General features: G+C 38.0%; 1 protein-coding gene across 3 annotated transcripts in view; it reads right to left on the bottom strand.

The window, feature by feature from the left end:
* The window catches only part of KIF13A (kinesin family member 13A), a 103303-nt gene that overhangs the window by 75696 nt on the left and 1078 nt on the right, over window positions 1–26529 (bottom strand). The gene's annotated exons all lie outside the window — the stretch shown is intronic.

Below are 26529 nucleotides of genomic sequence, written 5' to 3'. Positions count from 1 at the left end.
ACTCCAGCTAGCAAATTCTTTCTGAGAATGTCTCAAAGAAAGGAAAACTTTGAAAGCAGAGATTGTATCTTTAATTACGCTGCTGCAGGTGAAATAGTTTTATCTCCGCAGGAGATGGGGGAGGAGGAAAAACAGGTAAGGTTTCAAGTGTGTATGCTGTTTCAGGTCTGAGGCAGAATGAGTAAGCTTCAGAATAAGACAGTGGCAACAGTTGCTCTAAGAATACCTCACTGTAATTGCCAAAGAGGCAAAGCCAGTTTAAGAAGTTTCTGCTCTTCTCCAACTTCTTGTTCTTAACTCTATGCCTCTCACATTCAGCTACGCTTCTGCCAGAAAAATGCAAGGCAACGAGAGGGCTGGGGGGAACATTAATTTGCTTTGACATTCTTTATTTGAAAAATTCTCATAGTTTTACAGAACCAGGAATCAATGCAGAGAATGTATGCAGCAAACATCAATGTGCAATTGGGCACATGAGGCCAGGGAGAGAGGGGTGAAGCTGTACTGACTGCTAGACCACTGCCATATCACAGAAGGGGCAGATCCTGCCTCTGACAGCCATCAGGCCCTTTAATCAAGCCACTTGATGAACACAGCAGAAAACCCAGGAGCAGTCTAGTGCAGCTGCAAAAAAGAGGTGTTCTCACCAGCCATGGGCAGTGAGAAATTGGAACTGACTGGTATGCTTAACCTTAATGGCCTTCAGTGACTGGGTTTTTATATATTAATTTACCAAACCATTTTTTAATCAGACTTCTAAAAGTTGACATCCTGTGGCAAAGTCCACAGTTTAGTTATAGACATATCTTTGTACTTGCTCTGAATCCACTTTCTGATAATTTAAGTCCCACAGTTCTTGATAGGCAATGGGCAGTAAATCCTTCCTCCTTGTCATTCATGTATGTACAGATCTCTAATCGTATCCCTTTGCCCTCCTCAGCTGTCTTCTTCTAGACTAAAGACTTCTTTCTTTATTATTGGTTCTTCATGTAGAAGTGTTCTGTAAGCTCACCACCCTTACTGCCATTCTCTATCTCTTCCTAGCTCCAGCAAACCTTTTTGAGACCGGAGAGTCAGAATACACCACAGTCAAGAGCACCTTGCAGCTGTACAGAGCTATAAAACTCCCTCCCCTATTCTCTGCTCTTTCCTGACATGCTTTCCCAGTAGGTCATGACAGCCTCTTGCCATTTTACATCCACTTGCTGAGCACTGAGCTGAGGTTTCCCTCGAATGAGCACAACTCCAAAATGATTTGCCTGGGAACAGGGAGCCCAGAAACCATGGCTGGGCACATAAGGTCAGAAGAGCTTTGTGTTTCACAGTGAGTTTCATGTACCCTTTTATTGTTCAGCCACAAACCACCTGAAAGTTGTCCCACAGCTTTCTGTGGCTGCCACACTCCAACAGCAGCCGCAGCATATATATTGCCAATATATTCCATCACACCCATATTCACCATTCTGCCATTCATTTATAAAAGAAGAAATACCAGACCAAGCAGAGACCTCTTCAGGACTCCACACAAGATGTTCAGGGGAAAAAGAAAGGATTTTGGCTGGACACGTGGCTCATGCCTACTGCATCTGTTATTTTTATTAAATCTGAGAAGCTAAAAGTCAGAATTCTGTGGGTTGTGGCTGGCTTCTTTTCCTCCAAAACACTTGAAGCACGAACATCAGTGCCTTGATAGCTTAAAATAACTCACTGGAACTGTAAAATTATTTTGAGTATTGAATCTTTCAGAAGTCTTTATAAAAACAGGCTAAGGAAACTTGCAGAATGAGCACATCCTTTCCAAAAGGAACAAAATCACCTGCAAAACTTTGGCTAAATTATATACTCAGTACCATTCATATAGGAATTGCTGAAAAGAAATGTAGAAAGCAAGTCTGAGTCTTAAAAATGCTATCAATATTTTCACTAGGTAAGTGCTGACAACTACAGAACCTCTTGGTCAGCTTCTTCCAATTATGTGAAACAATTATGCCATTACTAGAACATCATTTACTGTTGTTTCAGAAGAAAAAGATGCAGATTAAAAGAATGCAGCAATTAGAAAAGAAAGTGATACAAAAGTCCAAAATCAAAATGACAGTTCTGAGTTTTGACATATAATTCAAAAGCAAAATATCCTTCTACCTTTGGACTTGTATGCACAATCAAATGTAAAGCTTGGGACGTGAAGCAATACTCAGTACTATTTTTGTTTTTTTAATATATTACACACAAAGTATATGGCATCATCCAATTCAAAAGCTGCATCCAAGAAATTGTACTCCAGAAAGAAAAAGGCAAGGCTAGAGACAGCATATCTAAGGGACTAAAAATATTTGCTTTATTTGCAGTTTTCTTCTCAACAGGTTGCAATGGAAAATTATACAAACATCTTAGCTTTTCTACCCCTCACTTTCCAAATACTGAGGATCAAGATAAGTGAAGCACACAAAAGCTTCTTTCAAATACAGCTGTCCATATCTATTATTATAGTATAAACTGAGTGGCTACGTTCTGGGATTGCAATTTTGTTTTTATTAAATGTACATTGTGCTACCAGTGACAAAAATGGATATTCTTTGCTTGCCCTAGTGAACACATGCGTACCTTCTCCTCTGTGCAACACCTGCAGGCAAATAGTCAATAGAAAATCAGAAATGCAACTATTTCATATTTAGTCTATCTTTCCTAATCTAAACAACCTCTCTGTAGGCAATGGAACCTATTCCTAACAAACACAACCAAACCTCAAAGGCTCAGTATAACATTTCCTTTAGTTATGCATCAGTTGCATAAAAATTACTGTCAAGCTTAGACAAAAATAAGTTAACTGCATAACAATTATATATAAAAGCAGTAACCTTTCAATAGAAACCTAGCTTTTCCAAATGGCACTTTTTTGACTAATCCATATAAGGTACTTAGGGTAATTCTTTTAGTTACTCTGAGAACAGTAACTCTTGACTCTTGGGCAGTTACAAATAGATACAATTTCTGTACAGTGCTGCAAAAAGTATCAAGCATTTTCTAAATCCTGATTCACTCAACCCCCTCCCCCCCCCCAAAAAAAAAACCTCAGGAAAATAACATTGTACACAATAAATCAATGCAATCCCAGCCTGTCTCAAAAGGCAATAATACCACATTCTACCCAGGACGGAAGGAAAGAGGGAGTGAAGGCAGCAAGAGTCTTTTTCCCTTATAGAAGAAAATGACCATCAGTGAAGATGGTCATCAGATAGAAGCAGAAATATTCCTTTAGACAGCTGACCAAAACAAAATTTAAACAAACAATTTTTTCTTTCCTTTTTGCTTTAACGTATTTTATTACAACTATACATAAGTGGTATTCTTTTCCTGCCAGTTTGACTATTTTCTGCTCCTCCATTTCTACTCCCCTCAAATGAAATTGTTTGGTTGCTTTCGATTTTTTAAACACTGTGCTAATGAACCAGAGTGAACCTAATAAAACCGAAGAACACTGAAACAAAAAATCTGAAATATTGCCAAGGTTAACTTTGGCTAGTATTCTTAACAGTCTCACTAAGTGAGCTCAAAATCATTTATGGCTTGAACATTTTGGATTAAACTCCACCGTACCAGAGCGAACTCACAAACTGCAATATTGCTGTTTCAGTTTTCTGTCTATTCTTTGACCATTTTTCCATGGATACTTTTCAGATCTTGTTTTAAACTGCCATGTGTTTTAATATTTGTTGTAGCAACATGATAATGAAATGTATACAAGTCACTGCGATCACATAACTATTCCAAAAATACAAAGACAGGATTCATTCCACTTGCAGAGGAGTCACATCTTCAACCTCCAAAGCAAGCTTTATGTTAGGCTCTAGGTATACAGCTTAGAAATAGAACTGTATAATGGAAATACTGAGAAGCTCTTTGCCATAGCATCACTGGCAATAAAAACGCCCAAGATTACAAACAATATCATCATGTGAGCATTCCAGGCCAACCTATAAATAGAATTCAAAAAGAACTGGCCTCTCACAAACACAGTACCTCAGTTCAACATGTATCTGCTAAAAATACCAAAGATGTTCAGTAACGTAAGTCCATCTGAATTTTGTGTACTAAATATCTATTTATGCATCCTATCTCTTTTATTTAGCTGATGATAATTCACAGTGGACTACTCTGATGGACTTCTGACTGAAAACGTGTATACTTTGTATGTGTGTGTTATCAGTATTTGATTTATCCAGGAATATGCATATATTTCTGGATAAATGAATACTTTCCTTGATGGTACAAAAATACCATGACTAAGAGGCTGTCTTGATCAACAACAAGATTAGAATTTTTGATTCAGTAACTACTTTAGGATTTCAGCCACAAAAGCAAAAAGACACGATCGTATGCAGAGATTCTTAGGGATAAGATGTTCATCTGCAGCTACCTAGACAGATGATAAAAATATACATTCAGAAAAAAGCATTTTTTTGGTACAAAAAACCCATACTATTTCAATACTGTTAATTATTTCTCCAGAAAGAACAAGAGAACAACAGATTCATATTAATGGTTACACCACGTACTTATACAATAGAGGGAGTGGACACATTCCTCAGGTAGCAGATCAGTAGCACGCAGCGTTTCAGAAACAATCAGAACTTCCTGAGAGATAATGGAAAAGATAATTCATGTATTACTCAGGATAGGCTTATTTTTTGGCTTATTTTGCTTTGCCAAAAAGGGAAGGTGTTGGACACTTAGGGAAGAAAAAGACAATTTATTTGAAAGTATTAATGACTTAAAAGTTTATCAGTGGCTGTAAACGTCAATTTTAACAGTTCATACGGATATAGCCAAAGAAAAAATACTAGTCTGGTGTCTCTGCAGCAAGTCTCACACCCTGCTTATTTTCTATACTTTACCAGCTTCTGTAACACTATTTCACATATCAACCACTTGATTCACAAACCAGTGACAATAAAGTTGAATGAAGAACAAAAAAAAATTAGATTTAAACACATGCCAAACTATCTTTACTTGTTGTGGCACTTATCAAGCTGTCCAAGCACTTTAAACTTCTGCAGACCTGTTAGTGATTTCTGCTTGGCACAGGAGCAGGTGCAACAAGGAGTGCTCTGACTGCCAGCCCCCTTCCCTGTAAGGATAGGCCCAGAGCAAGGTCTGGCTGGTAGCTCAGTCACCTGTTCTAGAGAGATTCCCAGCAAAGCACTGGCACCTGAGCAGCAGCACACTGAGCTACTACAGACTTCAGGGAGTTATCCATACCCAGAACTGAGGACCAGAGTTAACAGCAGGACATCCAGCCAGCACTGCACATACACCATATTGCCAAAGAGTGCGGGAACTCCTGCAGAGTCTCCTCCTGTTCCCCTCCCTCCCACCGCCAAGCAACAATCACTGATCTGGCTCCTGACCATTCTATGGTTTTGAATGCAAGCTGCACAGATAGAAGAGTTTACTATTTAGAAAACTAAATGCAACCTTCAGCAAACAGCTTCTAGACCATTAAAGGGGCAGGTCTAGGAAACCATAACTCTGGTTTTTCCTTCTTCAGACATCAGTAAGTTTCATTTACTTACCATATAGCATTGAAGACTGAAATTTAGTAGACAATCTATTAAGTGTAAACTGAGAAAAAAAACCTCCAACATAACCACAAAATACATGGAAATCTCTTTAGATCAGTAACAATGCTGAGACAGTGCCAAAAATTTTGCAGCATCCTGGCACATTTTTATAATCTTCTGTTTAGCTGCAGTTACAGACCTGCTTCAGAAACCCAAATATTTATACAGATACTAGAAATACATAGAAAATACTCCCAGATAGAACAGGAAATTACACCATTCTCAGTGTTAAAGACAACTAATTAAGTCTCTGTGATGGACAAAAAAGTGTAAACATTAAATAGTTCTTTCTTTGACAGAACCACACACAGCTTTTAATAGAGTATAAGCCAGTTATCTGTGTAACTACACCAGTTGATTACTGATTCTATTTAAAGGAAATAAATAACAAGAATTTCAAAGTATAGCTTTTATTCCTGACTAGCAGGACAGATCTATGCCATCACCAAAAAGTGCTCTGAAATACGGAGAATGCATGTGAGACAGTTTCAGTTTCCAAGTTGCATGTTGAAGCAGGAATGCGCTCTTTTGTTCTATTTTTTTTCCCCTCATTTAATCATAATGAAGTCACTTGCGACATTACAACGGTTTCCAAAGCAACAGTCCAGTCAGATGTGATGAACAGAAGATAAGGGTGTGTGGGGAAAGCTCTGTAACTCACCGGTGATCTTGGTGGGAAACCCAGCATTCTGCAAAATTCATTCTGAAATTCATATTCTGCAAGAATACCTTCATATAACAGGATCAACATTAAAGAAATACAAGGTGAGAGAATGGGTGTTTTTCCAAAATACCTGAAAAGAATGTGTAAATCAGCTGGTCTGCTCCACAGGGAAAATATAATATCTATAAAAACCAAGCAAAAAAAAGCTACCGTAACACCGAACTTAAGAGTTGCTATAATGTGAATGATAATCCAATGGCTGGCTAGACACATCACCCTTCAGTATTTAACGACAAGATTTCCCAAGAACTTAAAGAAAAAATGCTTTATGAATCCAGAGCAGGAAGGGCAAGGTGTAAGTAATAACATTAGATCAAGTCAGGTGTATATGCCGACCAGATACTGTCAGAAATACGAGAAGCAAAGGACTATGTCTTGAAAAGCAGGAACTTCAGCCTGAATTCATCCAGAGATATATTTCTATAGACAAATCACCTTTAGGGGTTTCACGAGGTGTCTGCAATCTTTCAAAGCAGAGTGCTTGAAATGCCATGGATTAACCGACTCATGTGTCTGTGTCCTGGGGCATGTTATGTGTATATACTGCATATAAATGCTCAACCCACAGCACAAACAACACCAAAACTGCACACTCAGCATTATTTGAATATGTCAGGCACAGGAGATGAGCTCTTCTTTCTTACGCTGTATTAATACTTCGCAGATAATTAATATTTTCCAAAAGATTCTCCTCAGAAAATCAGTTGTAAAAATATGTTGTAATATTCTCCATCAAAGCGTGCACCCTCCTCAAAAAGGAACAGCCTCAAAGGAGCATTTGAAGGAACAACTACCAAAAAAACAACTGTTTCCTTATCAGTATTTTCTAACTACTGGCATGAAAATTAACTGGAAGTCTTGCCTCAATAGCTGCCCAGTCCTTGAACTATTCTTCCAGACCTTTTGGTACCCATGAGTTTCATACTTCAGGTCAAACATAACGCTAAACTACAGTAAAAGGGAAGCTCTGTGGAAACGCAGCAAATCTGTTTAAAAAAAAAAAGTGATACAGCTCAAGAATATTTACTGTGCTAATCGGAGGCCTGGGGAAAAAAAACCAAAACAACCCCAGAGATTGTTAACTTCTCTGTTTTAAAGGTAAATAGAGAACTTCAGGAGAAGGTCTAACTTCTGAATAGTACAATGAATACTGGCACACAGCATTTCTGCTTCTAAGAGTACTTCCAGCACCTACCTATAAAACCATAGGACCACAAATGTGTCTCTATCAGATGGCAAAACAGCAAGAAATTTAATTTAAAGTTGCATTTTATCTACTTCATGCCTTTTGGACAAGCAACAACAGTGGACAAATGACAACATCCCTGGTAAACTTGGTATCTTGGCTAGCAATTTTCCAAAGGAATAAAATCCATTCAATACTAATCCTAGAGAGCAGTTTAGTACACCTGAACTAAACCTATTGTGACTGCAATATGAGTAGCTATCCCCTAGTTAAGCTTTCAGAGGGACAAGAGAGATTTTGGAAACATGTTTTTATTGGGGGACGCAGTAGCAGGGAAAATAATACAGAAAAATCTGGGTGAAGTGGTTGTTTCCAACAAACTCAGCACCTTAAAAGTAGATTTTGCAAACCTAAAATTTCACCAAGCTTGTCTTGGCCCATTTTAAGAATTGTCTCAAAAAAGTTTTTCTTAAGAAAAACTCATCACTAATAGCAACTCTCTTCCTAAAACACCCCTCATACATGAAGAAAAAGGGGGAAAAAGAAAACCACGAAAAAATTAAGTGTACTCTATACACTGAATATACTTCAGGAATCCGTGAATGCCAATTGTATTTTCATGGTCAGACCTGAGTTGTCTGCCACTGAAAAATATCTCCCAGATTTTGCTGAATGAAAGACTATTGTTCTTATACACCTTAATTCGGTATCAAAACCTAGCAGTCTGGCACACAAACATAAAACCAGAGTTACAATTGTATTCCTTGAGAGTAACTCTTCTCCAGAAGGGAAGCACAGCACGGCAATGTCTGATTGTCTCTGATGCCCAACAGCAGCAGACACATGTACCATGAGCCTAACCTCACTCTTCTTTCATTGCCAACAGCAACACTAGATTAACACTGGAAGAAGTGCTAAGAATTCTTAAATACCTCAACCTTAGAAATATTCTTCCAGTATATCATCCCATTAACCAACTTATGTGAACAACTATAATCCAAAATTGTTCCATAGACATGTTCACTTCATTTTACCTGTAGGATTATGTGAGATGCCAGAGATTCTGCCTGCTGCCTACAGTAAGGGGAGGCTTGGTGACCCTGGCAGGGAACAATGAAAAAGTCCTCTGCCCTCCAGGTTTGCTCAGTTGTTTGCTTTACCACATCCTGCACAGAGCTCCACAGTCAAAGCAATTATTTAATGGTTCATTCTCCTCCATGCCATAAACTAAAGAATAGTTAAGTCTGGAAAAAACAGACAACACACAAGCAGATGTATTTCTTCAGAGAACAAGTTTCAAATGTTTTTGCTTTTTGCATTCACAGAAAGTCACAACAGACAAGTTACTTTTGGGACCTTTTTTTTTTTCAAACTAATTCCTGAAGAGCTTTTTAAAGGTCATCTATTCTTCATTACTGTAAATTACTTCCATAATCTCAGAAAATTGTGATAAGGGATTTACAGCAATTTTCCCTTTCCAATAGCAACCAGTGCCTTCTGACCCAATTCCAACTAAATCACCTCATCTAAGCTTCAATTTTTATCACAGGATTTTTCTTCCAATGCTAAACACCGACCATTCTATTTACAATCTCCTGCAGCCCCTGCAAGAAACCTTGCCTCTGTTCTGCATCTCTGCCACAAGGTGAAGAAAAAGAAGACATTTCCCAGCATTTCTGTTCCTCCGAATCCAAGACACTCATTATTCTAATTTACTGCAACTGCACTATGTGATCCATAAACCATGGCTCTTTACAAATAAACTTACTTCAAGAAGGAAGTGATGTATTATTTATTTTAAAAGTGGTTTTCTTCACATCACGGCAGTTCATCATAACGTTCAGAGAAATGTAACATTCAGGACTTGGTCTTACAGATACTCAATATGTCTTAATAAGTACTAGTAAATGCATTGCTTGGGACCTCTATTTAACAGTCCTCCATGTTTACAACAGAACAGCCATTTATCTTTGCACTGTGATGGAAACTATTACTGCCATCTGTGCTGACTCCAGCTGGTATAGGACTAATATAAAATTCTGTTAGCTGCTTTGAGCTGCTTGTTCAGCTGGCAATAATAAAAGTCGAGCTCGTTAACAGCAGTCTTGCATAGCAAGGTTTCTGCTTACCTCAGAGAGACAACTAAGCATCTCCATGAACCTTTTCTCCATTAAAAAAAAAAAAAAACATGACTATTTACTTGGCACCTGTTTCTAATAACAGCCACAAAAAGCCTCACAATTACATGCTGGAGTTTTTTCAAATATGTCCATCAACTGAGCCAAAATTACTCTTAAAAAAAGAAAAGCTGCTCCATCAAGGCAATATGCTGTTTCCTGAATACAAATCTAAATAATTTCGAAAATCAGAGACTTCTCTAATGCTATTAGAGGCAGCTGAAGAATGAGCATCTCTGAAGCAAGTTCTCAGGAAACAGTTTTTTATCACTCAACCATCACTTACACAATGATTCAGACTTTATGTCATTTTATAATTCAAACAGACGAGACAAACTACTGGATTGCTCAAGCGATCTGTCATCTTTAATACGCACTGGAGAATTTTATGCGCCTCTGCTTGCAAATTGCAGAATTTTGAGACTACAATCTGGGAGACAGTAAGGATGAAATTTAACAATTGTATGGGCCTTCCCCTCCCCCTTCTCTCTGAAGTCACAGCAACATTACTGCAGGCATCAATAAGCACCAACACTGAAGAAACACAACTAGAACAGTTTATCTTATTAAATGTAAAAATGCAGTAGAAATTCTCTTGTGAACTGTTACCAGCTTTTGAGTCTATCATGATCCCCCAAAACTCTTCTTTCTCATCTACACGTTTTATAAGAAACCCTCTTGACACAGCTCATAATACACAATGCTCTTTTGTCCTCCTACAGCTTCTGTCCAAAGCTGTACTCGTTGCAGTGATCAACCTTCTGCCTGCAAGTGACTCCAATTTTTCACATTTAGAAGTCATCTCTGATTCTTATCTTTCACTAAACTGCTGAGCCCAAATACACAGTGCAGACAAATACCAAAGGAAAAGCTATTTTTAAAAGAAGGTGATCCTAGCTGATAGACATGAGCAATGAAAAGAAGTTAATTAGCACCTTATATTTGATGGTTAGCAAAATGTGTTATCACATACTTTCTCTCAAACCTGGGAAATGCCATACTGTGACTCAGAAGAAACTGTTCACGTTTTAAAAATTTTCTTACTATAATTCTCATGATTGACCAATATTCCACACCATCAGCAACCTGAGACACAGTATAAAGGAAAAAAAAATTTGCAGGTGTAGTTCTTAGTGTAGGCCTTGAAGACTGAAGATTTTTTTCTGTGATACTAGAAACTCAGAAGATGGTAACCACCATCCCAGCTTCATCCAAGCAGTAGGAGACCAAAGTATTCCACACTTCAGAAAGGAGACTGACATGTCTCACCCACCATACAATCCAGAAACAGGAGAAGCACAAGTGATCAAAGGCAAAAGGAGAGACCTATCTTATTTCAAGTTAGCAGATATATTCATTCTTTCCTTTAGCAGTTTCTTCCAATAACAAAATGCACTCGTAGCCTCCCCTCCCCACCCCAAATCCTTCACTGGACTTGAGCTTTCAGCTATTAGTCTTTAGTACATTATGAAACCTTCTGTTCCTTGCATGTAGTTATCCATCTACCATTAGCAGTATTAAAATAACTATTTATAAATATTCTTATTTAAAACCTAAGTATTACAGCTAAAAAAATTAATAGAAATACAAAGAACCTCATCAACATTGACATTACCTCTCAGGGCACAGTATTAAACAGCTGCAGGGTAGTAACTTCTGATGTGCAAGGCACTACCTGATCACACCCTTGAGTTCAAGGTCAGTTGTTCATCCAGTCCAAATTAATGGCCTACAGTTTCACTCACTTTTCTGTGGAAAAGCCCTGGAACTTCCAGCAGTTACGCAGTTATGCATAAGTTATGCAGGACTTCATTTCAAAAAGACAGAAGTAAGAAGGTGCATGGGAGAGATTTAACTACTAAGCCAAAGTAATCTGGCCTCTCAGTAATCTGGCCTCTCATCAACTTGTTGAATTTCAGCACTCATTCATATCTTGACCTTTTAAACTCTTCATGTTCAATATGAAAGAGCATCCACAATACATTTTTCTTCTTTGGAAACTACTTCAGGTTGGATCTGACATATGCAGAATTATTAGATTACAACAGACATTTTAATCATTACCTCTCAAAAAGAAAACCCACAGATCATAATCTGATTTGACCTGTTAATTCAGTAAAGATACCATCAATTATAAGTAATTAAGACAGCTGGAACACTTTGTCCATGAAAATTGGGAACATGATGACAAATATCCTTCTGACAGCAAGAACATGCTCAGAACTGATTAATCCTCACCTGTTTTTGAGGTCCCAGAGAATTATATGCTCAGAAGAGGCAATTCTGGCAAAGGGATGGAAAATAGGAGCCATTTGATGTCTACTTTAAAAACATTATATCAAGTATCATGTAAACAAAAAAATCAAGCCCAAACTAAAACCAGTAATGCACTGTTTTTACAATATTTTAAAATCACAACTGGTATACAACCTAGAGAGATCTACAGCTTACTACTACATTTGCTCACTAAAATATCTGGATTCTACTTTTGGTTTTAAACTTGTAAACTTTAAAACTCTGAAAAGAAGTATTTAAGCTTTTGCAGGCTTTGTTACAAAAAAACCCAAACAAAACAAAACCCAGTTCAACTGTAAATTTAAGAGACATTAAAAATCTATTTTAATTTTGAATTCAAGCCTGTCCCATTCCCCAAAAACCCAAAATTTCACACAAGTATGCCCAGCCCAACTACTCCTGTAACTCCTGTCACATGCTTCAGCAAACCTCTGATCACCAATTTATTCCACGCTTTGCTCTGCACATAAACACTGCAATGTGTTTGAAACAAGTCCAAGCAGGTTTTGCTCTGAAAAATGTCTTGTTGGGATCAACAGCTTCTCTCTCCACAGAACTCGCCCAGGAAATTTGCAGTGGCACACTGGCTTCAGGGGCAAAAAAAATCACTATTCTCATACTCAACGCCAGCACAAGAAAGATGGATACATCTGTTCTTTTATACCACAGCAACTGGTGTTAAGCTCCAAGAGATACAGTGACACAGAGTACAGACACAATGAACTGACAACAGGAAATAGGGAGGTAAAGAATCTAGCCTCTAAAATTCCACAGGGCTATAATAATTAACAAAAACTTGAGTTTGCAACTTTTCAGGTCCTATCATTGTTTAAAGGCCATAGTGACAAAATCAACTTTGCTACCTAGTTCCTGTTATGGTTTACTCAAAAGTAAAAGTTTTTTGAAATATCTTCCCATTGCCATTACCTGTGAGAATTTTAGCCATGTTACAGATCTATAATGCAGGAAAAAAACCCAGACACAGTTCAGCCAGGTTGCTTTTTTTTTTTTTAAACTCAGGGCATAAAATAAAGCAAAAAAAAGTGGTGAAGAGACAAGTCAATGCCTAAAAACAGAGAAGGTACATGGATCCTCATGTAGTAGAAAAGCACCTGATTAGGTACTAAAGGGCACAGCTTCAGCATGGATACAGTGAGCAAAGGAGCACTCCAGGTTAAGAGTGGGAGTTTCAGAACAGGAGAGTCTATACCACCCTGCAGAAAGAGGCCTTTTCATTCAGCAGCAGCATACTAAGCACAGCTGCATTATGAAAAAGTTATTCCATTATAAGATTTGTCTTATTGCAGCAGAAAAAAAAAACCAACAAAACCCCAAACCAACCAAACTCTAAATTAGACGTCTTAAAATCAAATCAAGCTGTCCACCCTGACATGTTTCAGAACAGGAGAAAGATATTTACCAATAAGTATACAAAAATATAAATACAAAGTAGTTAATAATAGGATAAAAAAACCCTAATCCCTGTCAGTGAGTACTTACTATAAGGGAAGTTACTCATAGGAGGGAAACACAGAAAACAGACAAAAGAGCTGAGACATGAGTGACACACACACACTACCATAATAACTACAGATGACTAAATGCAATCAAAGCTTCTCATTTAGAGTAAGCAGCAGAGTGCTGCTGGGAGTTGCTAACAGCATTTGAGCTCTATTCTGAAGCACCATCATTTCTGGAGATAACGCTTTAACTTCCTTCTTTTCCTACTCTTTGTTCTCCTGACCTTCTACCTGCATTCTCCCACGCTCTTTAAAGACACCATGTAAACTTGAGGAGAACAGAAAAAGGGATAAACTTTATCTACGGACCTGCTTGAACAGAAATTATGAGGTTTAGTACTTGGATTAACTCTGTATGTTTAAAGAGCCTGCAGGGTGATAAGTCAGGCCTGGCTAGTGTGCCCAGCCCCCTGCATGCTGACCCAGAGACTGCAGGAGAATCTGTGCTGGCACCAGCTCAGAGGCAGTTAAGAAGGGAGTTCTGGGATTCTGCACTGGGATATGAAGTGTTTGCCAGTGATGCTACACTGCAGTTACACAACGGAAAGTCTCCTTCATAGAAAGAGAGAACTGTGAAAAATGTATTCCTTCCTGATGATTGCTTTTCTCCTGCTACTGCAAATAACGGTGCTTTAAACTTAACATTCAACTCAAATCAGTAAGGTCAACAGGCATATTTAAATCAATCTGTGAGTGTTACCTCACTTTTTGGCTAAATATTTAAACGACTTAGTTGTTAGTATTCAACAAAATACTTTAAGTACTACTTAAGACACAGCTTTATAGTTCCATTTAGTACCATCTGTGTGGCGATTGCAGTCAGATCTACCAGTCATGATGGGAGCAGGCTGAACCACTCTAGAAACAGAAAATCCCAGAAAACAGTGTACACTCAGAAGCCTGTTGCAGGTACTCCCAAACACCAAATCAACACCATGGTGTCCATCAGATATTTCTATATAGCCAGTCCTCACACATGAGTTTTAGGAGACTCCCATCAGCTTTGCCTCATTGCCTGCACATGTGCTCATCCTGCACTGCATGTGAACTAGGAGAGCAGCAGTGGAGGCTACACTCACCTACCTTCTGCCTTTTCCTGTCCCTGGCATTGCTCTTGATGCCAACACTGCCACAAACACCGGCTGCAGCATGGGCAGCACAGGCTAATGAAGCTTTGCTAGACACCCAGACTGTGGGAGTCCAGCACTGAGTCTCCTGATCTGACTCTGCACAGAGGAGCTGAGGCCTCACAAAGCTTATCAGCTAAACTTCCACGACACTGAGCTGCAATTCTTCTGTTTCAGGAGCTGCAACTCAGCTAATTATCTCTGCCATAAATAACCCACGGCCTAAATGATCTACACAGGGATCTGCCTGCATAGTGAACAGTTACACGAAACAAACAAGAAGAAATAAAGCAGAATTACATGTGGTCTCTCAAAAAGTTGACGAAAGATCTTTAGAAGAGAATGAGAAGCCATATATTAAGAAACAAGAAAGGCTCTGAACAAGTAGATTGGTCTGAAACACCCTGAAAAGTCATATGAAAGGGCACGCAGGTTCTGAACTCTGATAAGCATTACATTAATTAGGGAGCAGCTTTAATGAGGTCAGCAGTTCTGGGTTAGTAACATTAGGATAAGAGTGTGAAGAAGCAAAGTAGGTGAGGAGCAATACTGCAAACAAAACTCAGGTTTGACAAATACAGCATTAAGTTCAAAATTATTTTAAATGTCTATCACACTGACTCTTCAGTGTAGCTTTCCCACTTTGACCATCATCACTAATATTTTAAGTTAGAGCAACCCTCAGTTCTCAATTGTCAATGTAATAAGGAGTCAGTTGTTTCCTTTTTTGCGTAAATAGCCATTCTACTCAAAAAAATGGCTAAGACATGTTGTTTGATCAGTAATTCCATACCAGCTTAATTGATTTTCATCTACTCCACCTGCAAACTGAGACATGAAACTGAAAGACCACACTATAAGAGAAGCAGCAGCTAAGACAGGTATCTCATTTCAAATACTTTTCAACTAATGGCACTTTAAGAGAAAAAAACTACAAAAATAACCCAAACCAACCAAAAATGCCACAGGACGGCAACACAAAGCCTTTGCTCCTTCTGTTAAGAGGAAAAGTTCTGCAGGGAATTTTTAACTTTTCTTCTATTTTGGAAGCAAAGTAGAATGATAATTACAAAAGTACTCAAAATACAAAATATTTCCACCATTATCTGGAAAAAAATATGCAAGTTTCCTAGTCAAATCAAACACTTTCAGCTCACGGAACTCTGACATAGCTCCTTATAGCTACTAATCAACAGGCTGTCAGACTCTTATCCAATGTTTCTTGAAATTAATGAAATTAGCTAGCTTTAATTTTCTTTTCCTATGCAACAACTGCTTGTTGTCAGTATTTCTATTTTCTTTCCTTGGAACACACTACTAATGAAAAATCCCTCATTCAAAATTCAGTTCTGCAATTCTGTGTTATAATATCCCATTTCAAAGTCCACAGAGACCCAGCATTTACTTTCCCTCTTCCATCTGAGCAAAGGCAAGCTCACTTGCCTCTCTTTTTTGAACCATGATGAAGATGCCAATACATTGAGAAAAACATCTAAACCATGAGATCCTTCAGAAGTCATCCTACAACAACCTCCTAGACAAAGGATGACAGATTAAGATCAATTTGGCTTAGAGAGATTTTAATAAAACTAGTTTCACACCTTGGTCATGTGAGTACAACAGTGTTTTCAAAGTCTATTTTACCTATCTTGCACATAGGCCATGGATTTCTTCTTCACTCAGGTAAGAAATTCTGAAATACCAATAGCTAGTACCAATAGTCAGACCACACACCAAAAGAACTGTAACTCAGAAAACACACGTGTGCTGCAAAACACAAAGGGCATTCAGCCCACTCAACACTGCCAACCAGCATTTCTGGGTTTAAACTAGCCCAAAGTTGCAAGAGGACATCCTGAAATTCCAAACAGAGGTACACTGCATTGCTCAGAGCACACACAAAACTTCTATTGCTGAGTGTAGGTGGAAGCAAGGGCAGCATTGGTATTTCTGACAAAAAGAGTGCCACTGTCACATTCACATCTGCAAAACTGAAACTTCAAAAACTACTCGAGAGGATGCAGCCTGCTCCAAGGAGTAAACAAGGAATGAAGGATTAGACTGATGTCTGTCCAGGTTAAGTACTCATCCACCACACCCTGCTGAGAACTTGAAAATAGAACTGTCAAGAGCTAATTTCTAACTTTCACCATGTGGAAGTCAGACATCTCCCTCCTTCAATACCCAGCAATTCTGACAGTAAAGAGAAATCCAAGCATGAAACTGCAATGCTAAGAGAGACAGAACAGCTACTAAATTTATTTAAAGAATCAAGTTACTGTTCCATTGAAAGGGACCTGAGAACACTTAAATGCATCTTCAAACACACTTCATCATCCTTTTGATGGACAGACAAGTTGTCTCCCATTATTCCAATTATTTCAGTCAATTTGAAAAGGTTCTCATTCATGACATTTAATGTAATAAACAGTAAAAACTCAGTGTTAAAATAGGGATTACAGCCATGCACTAAAACATGCCATGGATTTAGCTACAATGTTATAAACACCTCAAACAATAAACATTCTAAGGACTTGGAAGCTGTTGACTAGGAAGCTACATAGCAAGATGTCCAGTGTTCAGTGGTCTGTTTACAATAACTGACTTTCCTTTTCGTTTTCAACTTGGATCTCAACCAGAACACCCATGAAGACTAGTACCACCCCAGAGAATGCCAGGTTTTCAGGAGGATGAAAAGAAGCGCTTTTTTTTTTTTTTTTTTTTTTGCGGGAGGCAGGGGGGAGACGCAGGAGATGTTGGTTGGTTTGATTTTCTCCAGCATGTATTTTAAGTAGTTTCATCATGTTGTTGGGCAAACATTTCTGCAGCTCTCTTTTGCCTTTCATTGTCCTGGTTCCCAAATATCCTTTCCCTATATATTCTCCAGCTCAGCAGCAAATCCATTAACAAGCCATCTCTTGGGTTATCTTATACGTCAGTTTCTCTGCAGACACTGAAGCAGCATCTTTCAAGGGCACTCCTATCAAAAATGCAGATACAAGGATTAGATCTACAACAGAAGAATTAGAACTATTTCAAAGTTCCTTCTTTTTAAAAGTAATGGGCATTATGGAAAGTATTAGCTTGCCTTCTGGAGAGTTTGTTTCAGAATAGCATATCTGCTGTGGACCCAGAAAGAAGCTCCAAAGCAGCAAAATATGAGTGCTGGAATGATGGTCCATTACAGACTTGAAACAAAACTTTCAGAACCACATTTTTATCTCAATGTAATAAAACAGCAAAGCACAGGAGGTCTGCAAATACCTTCTGCTCTTACTCCCTCACATAACTACATGGGTCTCTTTAAAGAAAACATATTCAAACTCAACTACTTGCTGCTGACCATTCAGAGGATACATAAGTAATGTATTACTGTCTTCAGCTACATACAGTGAATAAATGAACGTTTCTACTTCAGTCTTTCAGTCATAGATTTTTCTAGATAAAATTCTCTGAAAATGTATTTGAAGTCTAAAAGAAATTGAGAGTTATCTCAAAATAAAGAATGACAACACAGTATGACAGGAAGGAAAAAATACCGAAACTCATCAAAATGTTTAGGACTTGCATCATTCAGGGAGGTGGCACTACTGAGCCAAAACAAGTCTGGAGCACTGCAGACTTGCATCATAATGTGTATCTAAAAAACTCACATTGATAGATGCTGACAAAGAAACTTTCCAAAGCAGAACAGGACACCACTCATTCAGGGCCATAAAGCAGCTTTGCCAGTAGAGAACCTCCACCAGCTCTGTGCCTCCACTGGAATGCTCTGTTGATTTATCTTTTGCAAAAGCTTGTCAGCTGTAAAACAAGCCTGGGCTTTGGAATCACAAAGTAAACTGAATTTAAAGTAAATATTCAACAAGAATAAGAACTCCAAAGCTTTAAAAATTACATTGCAGCCAGTGGTAGTAATCATACAAGTCAATTTGTTTGGCAGATAAATTGCCCCTTCCACCTCACATCATCTTTTTTGCTTCAACTTTGAAACAATCAAGTTTATGAAGGGCCACCTCAGCTACATTGGACATGACTTTTAATAACGAAGTCAAAGTAGAAACCACCATAAGAAGTATAAAATCCCCCAGCTTCTTATCTAAGATCTGCTCTTCCTTGTCATCACGTAAGAATTAAGCAAAATAGATCACTTCACATCCTAGTATTTAACACTAGAAAAATTATTGCAGTAGCTCAAGAGACAGATTTAGAATTTTGAAGCCTTACACTAAGAGAAAATTTAATCTCGGCTAGAGGCTTTTGTATACTATTTAATTGAAATTGACATTTGTATTTAAAAAAAGACTGCAGAATAAACTCTAAGGAAATGTAAGCTCAATAAATAAAATACAATGTATATTTTTATGGTATTTGTAAGCCTAAAATATTCTGTAATACAAATAAATTCAGAAAAACGTATTCAAGTGTTGACATTTTCAGCAATGTGTTTTGAAAACAAAGCATCAAGTTACTTTATAGAAAGTTTACAGTTCACAATGCACCCTGGCACTTTTTTAAACATATGGAGCAGTATCTTCCTAAGTACATGCAGAGATAAGTATGCCATTCCAGCCACAGCAACTGCTTTGATTCATATTTATGAAATGCTTAAAATTCTTGGAATATACATACACATTGCAAAAAGAAGATGCAGTGACACTATGAATCTCCAGTCACTACTAGCCTGGAATCTATGCTATTACTGAACATAAAGAGGCAGCAGCACAGGTTTGGTGAAGACTAGTTTTTAAGAAATAGCTGAGTACAGAACCTGTTGCTGGTGCACAGTAAGCCTCTCAGCACCCATCTGCAGCATCATTAACCATGCACGAACACAAGCACCCAGAAATTATTAAGGCACACCTTTTCACTACTGTGTTGACTGATGCACCTCAAAATAAACCCTGTACCATTATTAAGCACCAAAATATATTCATGGCTTAATTTGTCAAAACAATAGTTGTGGTATAAATTTCTCTCCTAAGTTATAATACCTAAATAACAAATATGTCACCATTGGATGATAAGCATGTTGACTACACAGATTTCCCTAGAGTGATCCAAGTGAAATGAGACAGAACATTTAAATTACCTCCTACTGAAAAAGTTCCACCTTACAACCCTTAGCTTCACATTATCCAAAGATGATGTAGGAGTATTTGGTAAGCATGTATGTGAGGATGTCTCTATTTAGGATGTAACAAAATGCCAAATTAAGGGTGTGGCTGATGACTACAGAATACACTAGTTCAGGATATGGTTATGAATTTATAGATGTTTTGATGTCTGAGGGTGGGGGTTTTAAACCATTATTTTTATATTAGAAGGCAACTATAAAAAATAAAGGCCAAAATTACAGATTGTAACACTAACCAAGCACATTATCAGAAAGCCACTTACTCAATTTTCACCCAAAATGACAAATTCCATAAAGGGACACTCTCCTCTGGCATTGAAAACAGCCTGTGTAGCTCTTGCTCTTCATCAACATGGATATCTTGAGCTCAAGTCATTGAGTTTTCAACTCCTGTCAGCAATGCATTTTTCTGGTTGACCTTCATATTCTAAGATAACATACTGAGCTTCTCTATCACCCCCCAGCAAACATCCATCTCAAGCTTCACACAGAAGAACCACAAAGGCACACACAATCACCCCAAGCTCCATCAAACCTCAAACTCTAATGACCAATTTCATATCAACATACAAAGTCGGGTACTGGCTAGAGAAACTTATGGCCCTTGTACTTCCTCTTGTAACACAGACCCAACACTACTTCCAGGCAAGGACACAACTGTTTTGGTTAACTTGGTGCTTTGGGTCACAGGTTAACTCAAGAGTTGAGTCCTGTGGTGTACATCACTGCACAGCATGGACCTTTTTGTCGTGGGCTGCACTCATTGTCTCCAGCCAACACTTTCACACTTCCTTAAAGAGCCCTTTCCACTCTGCTGTCAGTAACATAAATTCCTTCAAAATATCAAACAACCAGAGAAATTACTCAGTTTAGCAAGAGCATGTGCACAAGCAGTTGGCATCTCGCTAGAGCAGGCAGTAATTGTTTCCATTAATAGACTCAAACCATGCTCAGGGCGGGCCAAATAAGCAAAGGTACTGCTTTCCCATCATTCAGGACAGTCAGTCCATGCAGGAGACACTGGCACTGCAGCCAGAGGCAGCCACCACTACTCAGTCTGCACCAGAGGAACGCAGGAGCTCAAATCTGATAAAGTCTCAAACACAATAGCAACAAGTGCATTGGTGAATTTAAAGATTTAGCTCTAATCTTATTACTAGAAGTCCCACCATGTTGAATGCCTGAACAGCAGCTGCCTGCCCGCACATGCTGCCCTGCAGGCCTGATCAGACCGAGAAGAGATTCGCTTTGTCCCTGAAACTTTGTGCCAAGACTCACACCCCAGCTCTGCTCAGCACACAGACCTGCACGGGACGGCAGCTGGTGTGCACTGCTGCTCCCTGAGCTCAGGTTCTGCAGCACTGGCACTTCTTAAGCACTTCCTGAAGTATCTTGAATCTAACCCACACCTGCATCGCAACATGTTTACAAGCATCACCTAACTCTAAGTTTTTAAACTATTACAGTACAGTGAATTAGTAGTCTGGAGTCTTACCACATGCACATTTAATAAACCTAACAGATGCACAACAGAGCAAAGAATCTTGTTTTCAAAACAAAACAACTGTCTCTATTTACACTAAGGAGGTAAGGAGGTGAAAATAAAACTTCTCCTTTAGTCCTGACATCACCCAAAAAAGGACAAAAAAACCCCTCTGTTTTAAGAGAACTGCAATTTAAAAAAATTCATTATTCATTTCAATAGACAACATATTCAAGGTGTATTGACTAGTAATCCAGAGCTCAAAAACACCTCAGGCTGCAGAAACAAACACTTGCATGCATAGCTGTACCTTCTAAACACAGCAGCTAAGCATGTCCGTAGGCCTCCTGATATTTTTACACATATTTTCACGTCCAACAACTTAGGTATTTCCAACATAGCAAAAAAGAAAAATTGAACAGGTTTGAAGCTGCACCTCATTCGACTGTATTCTACTTAGAAATATTTGACCATAACACTCAGTAGTCCAAAAGCACAGAATGACTAAAAAGCAACAACTGCCTAAACATGGTCATTCTAAGAAGAGTTTTCCTTCTCCTCAAACGCTTTATCTATTTTTATTCTGAAATTTCGCCAGCTAAGTACTACAGGCAGCTTACCCACAATCCCAACAGCTTCCAACAGTAGTTTCCTCTAGCAATCACATTTAAAGAGCAAATCACAAGGTCCTATCAGCAGTCTGGATTCTATAAACATGGTAAAATAATGGATGTTGCATTTACTCACAGTTAGGTCACCTCATGAAGAACCAAGAGCTGTATCACACAGTATTTTGGACTACAAGTTTGTGCCTCATTGTGTTCAAAGTTATATGGAATTTCAGAACATAAGTTTCAAAGAACTGCATCTAGCATTGCATCTGAAGCATGAATGGATTAAAGCAATGCAAAAGTAGCTCCCAAAATGACATTTTCCAGCCATACATTTCATAATCCAAATCCACTCCTCTGCCAAGGTTCAAAGCTAACAGTTCACATCCTGAACACTGATGTCTAACAGGAAAGTTAGACAGGTCAAAGTCAGATTGCTTTTACAATTTCCTGCAAAGATAAAAGTTGTTGCCTTCTACTAATTTATGATCCACCTCTGACAGATGATAATTTGAAGTTCACACATCAAAGATGTGATCTGGTCAGTCATTCCTACAGATACAGCACTAATTAGCAGCTGTCCTGTTTTAGCTTCAAGAAGTTTCAGTTTGAAAAAGTTACCATTATCATGAAGGCCCCCAACAGTGCTCTCCTCTCATCTCTGATGCTACCCAAAGCAAGATATCAAAAACTATGAAGTACTACAACTGCCAAGGGAAGGACCGTGTACTAAAGACCATCCAAAATCACGTTTTCTCCAAAGCAGAAGGAGAAACAGCTGTTTTCTGGAAACAAGAGTTTTAGGACAAGCTGCCTAGGGATGAAATCTGTGCTTCAGATATTAATCTTTGAAAGTATTATGACCTACAAAAACTAGATAGATGCATACACATCTGTTCCCAGCTATTTATTTTATTAAAGAGCTTAAATCTATGAAAAAAAACTAAATAAAGCCCCCATATATTCTGGAATCTTCAGTAATTTAGCACTCTGAGAAGAGGGTTTTTTTAAGTAGAACTGGGCTTCGGTGCTACTTGTCTTATCAAAATGAGGATAGAAGAGAACAGAACAAACAAGTCATAACATGCTTTTTTTAAGAGTTAAAATAGGAAAGAAAATACTTTCAGAAAAAAGTGAGATTTTGAGGTCAACTCTACAATCTGAGGACCTCTTTCTTATCTTCTGCTCTGATTTTTTTATTAAGGCAAAGTTTGCAATAGGCAACTGTGCTCTAATGGAATGAATTGCCCAATAAAGGAATTTGTGTTTCAGTTAAAACGACAGACGAAATAACATTTCAGTTCTATGGTCTCCATGGTTCCTTGTTTATTTCTGTCAAGACAAATATTTTGCTTACTAAAGGAAAAACCATGTCATGAAGAACTGTTATCAGGGAGCTAAAATAAAACTTTTCAGATCCTATGTGTTAAAAAGCATAGCTGAAAGGAAAGGAAGTAAAGCATATTTTAACAATCAGAAACGGAGGAGGAACCAACCCAGCAAGAATTCATTTGTCCTACTGGAAACAAACATCCGTAATGTAAAGTCAGATCTTTAGTAGACACAGAGATGTGAAATCTCTATTGTAAAAAATTATTCAACCATTTTGTAGGATTGTCTGTGACTCCATACTCTAATTATCTTATAGTTAATACGGCACCTTGTTGCCAACAACCAAATACAAATATTTATGGCAGGACAGCAGGATGTATTCAATTGGCTCTGAAACACAATACCCATTTCTAAAAGACTATAAATTAGAATAGGATTTCTTTTCTGTGAAGAGAGTACTTTGAGAAATGAAATTCAGGTTCCCAGATAAAGACAGGAAAAAAAAAAAATCAGAGAGTTCCCAGAAATTTTCTTCTTGGGAAGAAATGGAAATCTATATTGGTTTGGGAAGGAAATGGCTGAGAGATACAAGAAGTAACTAAAAGAACATACAAGCACACTTCAGCACATACAAAGGAAACTACTGCTACGAGTAAAAGCAAAACATGGGTTAAAGGTATGAAGTCCAACAACGAACTTCCAAAAACTTTGCCAGCACCAGAGATTATACCTGATAGCACCTAATGAAAACTGTTCCTTTTTGAACTCTGTCTCTTACTATTTCAGTTGATAAAGATTTTCCTGTGCCTTTCAGACTCAGACTGCTCAGTTTTACTATGTTCTGGTTTTCCTCCTTCATTAGTTTAGAACACTGAAAGTCATGTGCTGGTAGGCAACAACAGGCCTGCTGCTTATAAAAAGACAGAACACTTGCATTTAATAACAATTACTATTTTGTAGCTGTGTTTATTACGATGTGAGTGCTGTGTGGTCTAGCAGTTAGAAGATGCAGTCAGAATCCTGTTCTAATTTATGGTTATAACTCTACCTCTAACACAATAATGTAAGTTGGATAAATGACAGCACTGTCTGGGATTTTAGGCCTTTTACATCACCTGTAAAACTAGCATTACTTGCCCACTTAAAATTCTTCAGAACTATCCTTAATAATGCCTACAAACTAATTAAAATAATGCAACTGAATTTAGATTTAATTCAAAAATTCCGTACAGCATAGGCAAAGCTAGTAAAATCTGATTTTCCTAACCTTGGATGTTCTTCCAAGAGCAAATTTTATAATTTTATAGTTATTAAAGAGTTACCTAATTTTTCTTTAGAGAATTCTGTTAGTACCTTTTAAATTGTAACAGAGAGAACAAAGCAAATAAAGAGCACGGTCCTGAATTCTACTCCCTACACCCTGTAGTCTCTTGGCTTCAGCTGAATTTAAAAAAGCAGCCCTGGAAACCAAATTTGCTTTAGAAGAAGGCTACTTATTCTTATTCCAAAATGCAGCACAAACTTGTACTTCCATTCAGTTAGAAAAGGGAAATTTCCATATAAAAAGATAAAACACGCAAAGGAAAAGGTAAGACTAAACAGAATATTAAAATAATGCACAGAAGAGAGAAAGACCAATTAATCACCCTAACAAATTAAATCATTTTTGCAATGACATGGTTGCTCTGAAAGAAAAATCCAGTTAAGCTATATAAAAACATGCTACACAAAGAAAACCAAAAATCCATTTGACATCTCTAACCCTGCCAAGGCATCAGTCCAAGTATAAGCAGCAACTACTCAGCAATTCAGAGCCAGTTTATACAGACATTTTATGGTGGGTACACATAGAAGAACAGAATCCATTTCTCATCATGAGAAATTGAACTATTTATATTGAGTAAAAAAATATAAACCAGCAGTTTAGCACTAAAGGAAACTTAAGGATGTTCATGAGGCCCTAGAAAGCCCATTACACATCTTGACAGGTCACACACAAGATCTGCCATTAAGCAGGCACCCAAACTATCTGTTTGCACTAATGAGAGTTACTTCTGATCAGTATTTCTGACTGTTCCTTCCAATAACACATCTGGCAGTTGTTTCAAACACACAAGTTAGCAGCCAGCCAAATTCCAGCCTCACACTGTGCTGCAAGCAGGACGGCTATGCCTTGCCAACACAGCTGCCGACGGTGAGGTCGCACACAAGCGTCACAGCTCACCCATAAGGCTCTTAAGGTAGAAACAGAAGCCAGTTCCCATCAAGAGAATTTATATATTTTAGAGATATTAAAGCCTGATAAACACAAGACACACAAGCTCTCCAAAGAGAGTCACTGCATAGTCTCACTGAATACCTGCAGGCCAATGTGCACAACAAGCAAAATTCCCATGTTACTGGCTCTTCATTAAACTACCTGGCCCTTAGTCTCTCAAGTCTATTGAAATAGTGGTTTTTAAATCTTAATTCTGCTTTTGCTTTATAAACTCTATATATCATTTTTGTTTCATACCTGTCAATCCCACTCACTTTGAGGAGTTTGTTATTCTTATTACAGCAGTGTTGTGATGGAAGCTATATACACACTTCAACAAACTCCTGTTTATTGAAAAAAACCCCCATATATTCTAAAACAAGATAGTTTTTAAAAACCCTCAAGATTTCCATTTCACATATGAGCTGCTAAGACCCAGAGAGGCAGCACAACTTATAGAAGATCACACAAAGATCTTTGAAAGAAGCAGGAAACAAACACAGATCTTTCAAGATGCAGGCCAGCATTTGAGCCACAACAATGGTTCTGAAGACAATGCAAGTTGAATCTAAAATAAACTGGTGTGATTACAGCTATATTCTATATGTGGGTTAATGTGAGAAGCACCTTCACACCTTGGACATGCAAGAATAGAAAAGGTCTCAACTTCTGATGGAAAGCTATAAAAGCATGACACTCCACCTTTGCAAAAAAGCAAGAATATTCTCACACTACATTTTCTTCATAACTGTTATGAACTGAGTCAAAAATACTTTTTAAAAAGGCTTAAGTAATAGGAAGGTACTAGGTTGAAAGTCTCCATATCCATTCAAATGACTTCTTACTCCTTGGAATTAAATGCATTTAACAGATCAATTGAACTCCAGCAGTCAACAGGTAACCCAGCAGATAATACAACGTAACTGAACACACCAGCATACAACATAACTATTCCACTTGCACCTCCCTGTCTTTCCCCTCACTCCCTCAAAGGAAAGAAATCTTTTCCTGTTCTGATCTATTTTTACAGTCTAGTGCATTGGTATTTTGGATTTTTTC

The sequence above is a fragment of the Sturnus vulgaris genome, chromosome 1, assembly GCF_052056855.1.
Source record: "Sturnus vulgaris isolate bStuVul1 chromosome 1, bStuVul1.hap1, whole genome shotgun sequence".
Taxonomy (NCBI): domain Eukaryota; kingdom Metazoa; phylum Chordata; class Aves; order Passeriformes; family Sturnidae; genus Sturnus; species Sturnus vulgaris.
This window is presented reverse-complemented; position numbering and strand designations above follow the sequence as displayed.